The sequence below is a fragment of the Bombina bombina genome, chromosome 5, assembly GCF_027579735.1.
Source record: "Bombina bombina isolate aBomBom1 chromosome 5, aBomBom1.pri, whole genome shotgun sequence".
NCBI classification, from domain to species: Eukaryota; Metazoa; Chordata; class Amphibia; order Anura; family Bombinatoridae; genus Bombina; species Bombina bombina.
The window spans coordinates 1,139,232,404-1,139,241,047 of NC_069503.1; positions in this window are offsets into that span (position 1 = coordinate 1,139,232,404).

The window sequence follows — 8,644 nt, forward strand, 5'->3', positions numbered from 1 at the left end:
TAGCCAGACTAAGGGTACATAAACTCTATGCGAAACCAGAGAAATGTTCATTCCATAACTCCAATATCTCTTTTTTGGGTTATAACATCTCATCATCAGGTATACAAATGCAACCAGAAAAGGTGGACTCAGTTAAGAACTGGCCCATACCTACCAATAAAAAGGAATTACAGAGGTTCCTTGGTTTTTCTAATTATTATAGAAAATTCATCAAGAATTTTTCACAAATTGTAAAACCACTCACCCAACTTACTGGATCCAAAATATCATACATCTGGACTCCTGAACTAACACAAGTTTTCAATCACTTAAAACAATGCTTTACAACAGCAGCAATCTTAAAATTTCTCAATGTCAGCCTACAATACATACTCAAAGTGGATTCATCCGACCATGCTATTGGAGCAGTTTTATCTCAACGAGACTCACTAACAGAGTCTCTACATCCAATATCTTTTTTTTCCAAAAGTATGACGTCTGCTGAAAGGAACTACGCAATCGGCGACAAAGAACTACTGGCTATCCGAAGATCTCTTGAATTCTGGAGACATTTGTTAGAGGGAGCAACTCACCCAATCATAATCTTCACCGATCATAAGAATTTGCAGTATCTCCAAAATAATAAAACCTTATCCGCCAGACAGGTCCGTTGGAGCCTATATTTTTCCAGGTTCGATTTCCAAATCATATACCGCCCTGCCTGTAAAAATGGCAAGGCAGACGCACTCTCACGACAACCTATGCTTCCAACTGAATCCACAAACCCAACTTCCATCATTCCTCCTGAAAAGTTCATAGGACTTACCTCCGAGTTCCTTACAGAAATAAGAGAAGCAACCAAACACTCACCAGAGGTTTCGAACAACAACAAATTAACCCATAAGAATGGGATCTACTATTATAACCATAGGATGTTTATACCTCTTAACCTCATACAAAAAATACTTGAAGACCATCATGATTCTCCCTTAGCAGGGCATCCCGGAGTTAAACCAACTCATGATCTCTTATCCAGAACGTACTGGTGGCCAAAAATGTTAAACACTGTTTTGGAGTATGTGAGAACCTGTGCCGTATGTCAGACCTCAAAAACAGAAAGAAAACCTCCGTATGGACTACTCATGCCCCTACCTGTCTCAGACAGACCTTGGCAACAGATTAGCTTAGCCTTCATAGCAGAACTTCCCCTCTCTAATAACCAAAACACTATTTTAGTTGTTATAGACACTTTTACAAAAATGGCCCATTTTTTACTATACCACAAATTACCAACATCATCAGAAACAGCCAAACTGTTCCTCCATAATATTGTCAAACTCCATGGGATACCCTCTGTTATAATATCCGACAGGGGAACTCAGTTTACATCACGTTTTTGGAAAAACCTTTGCCAATCCCTAAAAATTAACCACCATTATACCACTGCCTTTCACCCACAGGCCAATGGACAGAGTAAACCAATGGCTTGATGAATACTTAAGGTGCTTTTGCTCATACCAACAAAATAACTGGTTACAATTTCTACCCATGGCTGAATTCGCCTACAATAATTTAACTAATTCCTCAACTAACTTGTCACCATTTTATGCTAACTATGGATACCACCCTACTCTGACATTTGTATCCTCAACACCATCTACATCTCCATTAGTTGATGAACTTAACAACCAATTACTTGATAACTTCAGATTTATCAAAGAGAATATTATCAACGCCCAAGCTAACCAAAAACGTTATTTCGATTTACGGAGAAGAAAACCACCCTCTTATCAAGTGGGAGATCGGGTTTGGTTGTCCACCAGGAACCTCAAACTACATGTTCCCAGTAAAAAATTGGCCCAAAAATTGTGCGGTCCATTCGCTATTTCTAAAATAATGACAATGCAGTTACCTTGGACCTTCCTAACAACTTAAAAATTCATCCAACATTTCATGTCTCCTTGATTAAACCTTATACAGGTTCTAGAGCTATACTTCCCTCAATACCACCTTTGTTAGCTCAACAAGATTCCCAAGTTTACGAAGTTCAATCTCTCCTAGATTCTAGGTTCTATAGGGGTTCCTTGCAATATCTTGTCAGATGGAAGAATTTCTCCTCGGATGATGACAGTTGGGAACCTTCCGCTAATATCAACGCTCCTCGGTTGGTTTCGCAATTCCACCGCAGATTTCCTGACCGTCCCAGACCTCAAGCTGAGGATCAGCTTGTTTGAGGAGGGGGTCATGTCAGAACATATATGGCAGGTGTGTATACCTTTAAATTTTCACCTCCAATCAATCTCTCACACCTCTCTTAAAACCACACCTCTCACTAAAGCCAGTGCTTAGTATTTTGTTAGCTACTCATAGAGGAACATACTCTCACTAAGCTCCTGAAAATCTCTATCTGGAAATTCATCCAAAACGAATCTCTGCCTGTTGCTTAATCTCCAGTCTATTGTGTGTGCTGCAGCAACTCTCTACTCTGATCAGCTCAAGCCATCTGACCGCTCCTGATCACGTCTCTCTGGGAGTTGTTAAATAAGTACTTGCCTCTGCCTGAAACATCGTCAAGGGACTTTGAACATTATAAGGTATTCGTTTACTTGTTTTACTTACTGAACGATATCCGCACATTAATCTCCTACCAGGCATACCCCAGCTGTTTCCCTTCTGACCGCTCCTGTGACGTCAGACGCCAGAGTCTCAGTCTCTCACTACCAAAGCCTTTGGAAATTCTCCGCCCATACTGCACTTTGAGGTCACGCTGAAATCTGTTTGTTTCCAAACGGATCGAGACTTTCAATACAGTAAGTTCACCTACCAGATATCTCTGTACAGTCATCTCTGAAAATACTGCGATATATATACTGACTTTATTGTGAACTGCTGCAAATTGGGTAATAGCGTTCTCTGTTATCTATTGAATATCATCTGATAAACTTTGACTTCCATTCTGCAGTTTGACTTTTCTGGTCACTTGTTAAGCCCTATCTAGTCACCTGGGCTCTTTATAAATCACACTGGCCTAGATTTGGAGTTTGGTGGTAGCCGTGAAAGAGGCTTCTAACGCTGGTTTTAGGCTACCGCCGGTATTTGGAGTCAGTCAGGAAAGGGTCTAACGCTCACTTTTCAGCCGCAACTTTTCCATACCGCAGATCCCCTTACGTCAATTGCGTATCCTATCTTTTCAATGGGATCTTCCTAACTCCGGTATTTAGAGTCGTGTCTGAAGTGAGCGTTAGAATTCTAACGACAAAACTCCAGCCGCAGAAAAAAGTCAGTAGTTAAGAGCTTTCTGGGCTAACGCCGGTTCATAAAGCTCTTAACTACTGTGCTCTAAAGTACACTAACACCCATAAACTACCTATGTACCCCTAAACCGAGGTCCCCCCACATCGCCGCCACTCGATTAAATTTTTTTAACCCCTAATCTGCCGACCGCCACCTACATTATACTTATGTACCCCTAATCTGCTGCCCCTAACACCGCCGATCCCTATATTATATTTATTAACCCCTAACCTGCCCCCCACAACGTCGCCGCCAGCTACCTACAATAATTAACCCCTAATCTGCCGACCGCAAAGAGCCGCCACCTACATTATAGCTATGTACCCCTAATCTGCTGCCCCTAACACCGCCGACCCCTATATTATATTTATTAACCCCTAATCTGCCCCCCTCAACGTCGCCTCCACCTGCCTCCACTTATTAACCCCTAATCTGCCGAGCGGACCGCACCGCTATTATAATAAAGTTATTAACCCCTAATCCACCTCACTAACCCTATAATAAATAGTATTAACCCCTAATCTGCCCTCCCTAACATCGCCGACACCTAACTTCAAACATTAACCCCTAATCTGCCGACTGGAGCTCACCGCTATTCTAATAAATGTATTAACCCCTAAAGCTAAGTCTAACCCTAACACTAACACCCCCCTAAATTAAATATAATTTAAATCTAACGAAATTAATTAACTCTTATTAAATAAATTATTCCTATTTAAAGCTAAATACTTACCTATAAAATAAATCCTAATATAGCTACAATATAAATTATAATTATATTATAGCTATTTTAGGATTTATATTTATTTTACAGGCAACTTTGTATTTATTTTAACCAGGTACAATAGCTATTAAATAGTTAAGAACTATTTAATAGCTAAAATAGTTAAAATAATTACAAAATGAACTTCCGGTGGGCGGGCACCGCGGTCGGCAGCAGATGAACTGAGCTCCGCTTCAACTCCTCTTGAAAGTTCTTAGAAAGTGACCTTGATCACTTATTTATTACCCAAAACCACCTCTTGCCTGCCCTGCTGCTGACCGGGTGCCCGCTGAAAAATCCTTGGCAGACACAGCTGCCCGGAACGGAGGGGTCACTAGAACAAGGGTCCCCTCGGTCCTTTTCAGGAGAGCTAATATCGCTCCACCACCGAGGTCTGCCGCTGGAGCTGCCAAGCACCGGGATATGGGTCGCAGCTGAGGGCTAAGACACAATCCACCGAACAGCACTGGAGATCTACCTGCAGCCGTCTGGGCAGACACCCCCTTGATCGGGTGAGATCGCATCCCATCCTGGGCCGAGCTGAAGCGGGACATTTAAGAGCAACCTGGTTTTGCGGCAGTTACCGGCACAGACACCGGGGTAACTAACTACTCCCCCAGCCTGGCCAGGATGGTTTTGTGAGGAAACTTACACCGCAGATCACCTCCGCCACGGAACTCACCTTTTGGCGCGAAGCAACGCAGCTGCATCTCGGACAGACTCCTCTCGCAGCTGGCGCCAAGTGAGATCCACAGGTCCCATCAGGGGTAAGATTATTTTACTTTGCTCCCTCTGGAACCCCCCTACACTCTGCCGAGCATACCCGCTCCACTCTCGGCCTACTTACATAGGAACAGTTCTCCCTTTTTTTTTTTTTTTTTGGCCCCCTGGAGACACTGACTGTTGGGAGGCCCCGGGATTACACGGACAGTCCACCCAGCCTACACTCCTTTGGGGACACTGCAAATACACCAAGATTCGGCTCCAACTCCTAAAGATCCTCTTATTAAGCTTACAGAGCCTGCCTACCTCACCGGGCCTCCCTCATATCGCATAGACTCTTGTCACCCTTTGGCAACATTGAGACAGGCCTGGTCCTGCGACCCCAGAATCTTTGCTCTGGAACTTACTACCGACGGCTCTATTGAGCTGCACTTATGGGGGTACTTGGTCTCCTTGCTGTAAAATCACTGCATATGTTTCTCTGTGAAGCCCACTGTATAACACCTGAAATCTTGCACTGCTAATATTTTGTGTTCATAACCTTTTTTTCTTCCTCCCTAACAGCTAGAGTATACTGCTGTGCTTATTCAGGCCTGGTAAATTTTTGTCTATATACACTGTGTGGGATTTTGAATTACGAAATTTTGAATTACAAAAATTTTAGAGCTTGACACTGTTCACATTTGCACTTAACCACCTATACTGTATCTCACTTAGTCTAGACATATTCAGGGATGATGCTCCTTGCGGGGTCTGACTGCCGGATTGTGATTTAGTGTATCTGTTGACGAGGCTTATTACTGAATGCCATTCAAGTTTGTCATTGTTTCCTGACATTGTCTTTCTATCACAACCCACCTTTTTCATACACTTTATTGGTTTATGGAGAAATACCTAACCAACACACCAATGGCGAGCCGCAATAAAGCTAACGACCGCCGTCACAGGGCCACAAATGATCCTACTATACAGGGCCATAACTCTGACCCACCATCAGAGAGTGAACTGTTGGACACCCACCCCATTGTTAAGCAAATCACCATGCTTTTTATGCCTAAAATTGACAATCTTCAAAGGGGGGTAGACACCCTTGCGGGTGAGGTTAAGCAGTTTTCCACCAGGATGGGGGAGGCAGAGGGTAGAATTTCAGACCTGGAAGATTCCAATGTCACCAACACTCATAAGATAGAGCAGCTAGAGAGACAAGCCACAACCCTCCAATCAAAAATAGATGATCTAGAAAATAGATCAAGGCTCAATAATATGCGTCTCCTTGGCCTCCCCGAATCCATCAAACAATCTGATTTAATTAATTTTGTGGAAAACACCTTGCCGCCTCTGTTAAAATTATCTCCCAAAGACCTTATCGGAGGGGTGGAGAGGGCTCATAGAGTGGGTCCGGACAGGGAGGGCCAGGACCCGACACAACCCCGTCCCATAATGATAAAATTCTTGCATTTTCAGACCAAAACAGCCATCCTGAGAGCTTACAGGAAATTGCATGAGCTGGTGTTTGAGAATGCGAGATTGCTGTTGTTTCAGGATTACTCTGCGGACCTCATGAGACGCCGCAGGGAATTCACGCCTCTCTGCTCTCGTCTTCATAGGGAGGGCAGACAAGCCTATCTTCTATATCCTGCCAGACTCAAACTGGTTACCCCCAGGGGCCCTAGATTTTTTGAAACCCCAACTGCCGCGCAGGAGTTCCTTGATAACTATGAACCCCCTATACGCAGTCCCACGCGTAGCCCACTGAGACAGATGAGAGAAAACGATGGTTGAGTGGGTCTGACAGATCCATTCTATGCTTATTTAAACCTCTGTACTTAATTGTTTCACCAACAATTTAGCACTATGGCTGGAGTGGTAACGGCACTGACCCAGCTGATTACATCTCTATGGAGGCTCACCTTTGGGGTAAACCTTGATCTGGCTGGGACCCCTGGTTCTGGCTCCCCTAGTGGGCTGTGGGAGGGAGGAACACAGAGTAGGCCCCAGATGAGAAGTAGTGAGGGTCAACTAATATGTTCTCCTATTACACAGTTTTGTAAGAAATGTTCTTATGTTAGAGTTGCCTTGTTTGTACTGCTGTTGTATATGCGAAAATCTGAAGGTAAATGTCCTTGTCACAACATGGTACTTTTTATTGGTTATGTTATGAGATATGTGTTAAAAGGGTTCTCTGTGACAAACCTGTATTTTTATTTTCAGAGCTGCAGTTATGCCACATTAACTGAGAATGCCCGCTCGGTGAGACCTGGCGAGGGATTGGTGCGCGGTGAGGCTGAACCGGGAGCCCTACCGCGCGCCATGGGAGGTCGCCAAAGTATGAGGTGTGAATCCCCTCTCCCTCCCCCCTTTTTTTTTTTTTTTTTTTTTTTTTCTCTCCTCTCCCCCCTTCCAGCTCCTCCCCCTTCTCCTCTCTACTATTTCCGCTCTTACCCTTTCTCTGGTGCCTCTCCCTTTCACTTACCTCACAGCACACACTGTACCACCCCCTTGCCATCCATGTGGCCCTTACTTTAGGATCATTAATTTTAGAGAACATTTAATCTGTACTCTTGGAACATAGGGGGAATTCATTCCCCCATCAAGAGAAAATCGATTCTGACACACCTCAGGAAAAAAAGAGCGGAGATTGTGTTTCTACAAGAGACACATCTCTCGGATTTGGAACACATTAAATTACGGACTGATTGGGTGGGTAGAGTAGAGTATGCTTCATACAAGTCAGCTAGTAGAGGGGTGGCCATACTTTTTGGTAAACAATTGGACTATGAGGTCCTAGAAATACTTAAAGACCCTGAAGGTAGATACATTGTCGTAAAGATTCGCACCTCAGACGACATTTACACCTTATGCAACATCTATGCCCCAAATCAAAAGGATAGGAAATTCTGGGACTCCATACTGGCTATACTCACACCCTGTCTAGGCACTCATATCATTCTAGGGGGGGGATTTCAATTTGGCCCCAAACCCCCACTGTGACAGGCTCAAAGACCCCAATAGATGTAAGGAGAGAAACCTGCCTAGGGTATCAGATAAATTTGAGAGAGATGTGTTTGGAGACCTATCCTCCTCCCTTAATGTCTCAGACATTTGGCGACAGCTTAATCCGGATGGTAGGGACTATACCTGCGTATCCCGAGCCACGCCTTCTATGTCCCGCATTGATCTTTTCATGATCTCAAACTCCCTAATCACCCGAGTCATTGATACAAAAATAGGCGAGGTTATTGTCTCTGACCACGCCCCCATTGCACTTTTTCTTGATGTGACTCCCAGGGTGGGAAACAGACGCACTCTGCGCTTCCCGAGATATCTTGTAACATCTCAGGAATTCCAAGCCTATCTGACACATTGCTGGGATGATTACAAGGCAAATAACATCCAACACATACATACTCCAGAACTTTTCTGGACTGCTGCTAAAACGGTGCTCTCCGGTGATATCATTGCTTACTTGGCTCGGAGAAAGAAACAATGTTTAGAAAAGGTTGTTAACTTAAGAAATAACCTTGCAGAGGCCTACCGTGAGTATTGCTCCACTCCCTCCAACAACTCCTACCGTAAATATGTTAGTACCAAAACAGAATATGATGCGCTTTTGGCGCACCAGGCCTCTCATGCGCTCCTTCGGACTCGTGGTAAATATTATCGCTTTGGGGACAAATCCGGGAAGCTTTTGGCTACCCTAGTGAAGCTTAATAGCTCCCCCAGACACATTGCTGCTTTAAAATCGGGTGGCAGGGTGCTTAGAGACTCCAATCAAATAGCGGAGGCTTTTGCTTCCTACTACTCTACCCTTTATGCAAGTGAGCTACCCTCGGGAAATGAAGTAAGAGCCAAATTCTGGGAATCTGTTAAGCTCCCAAAAATTTC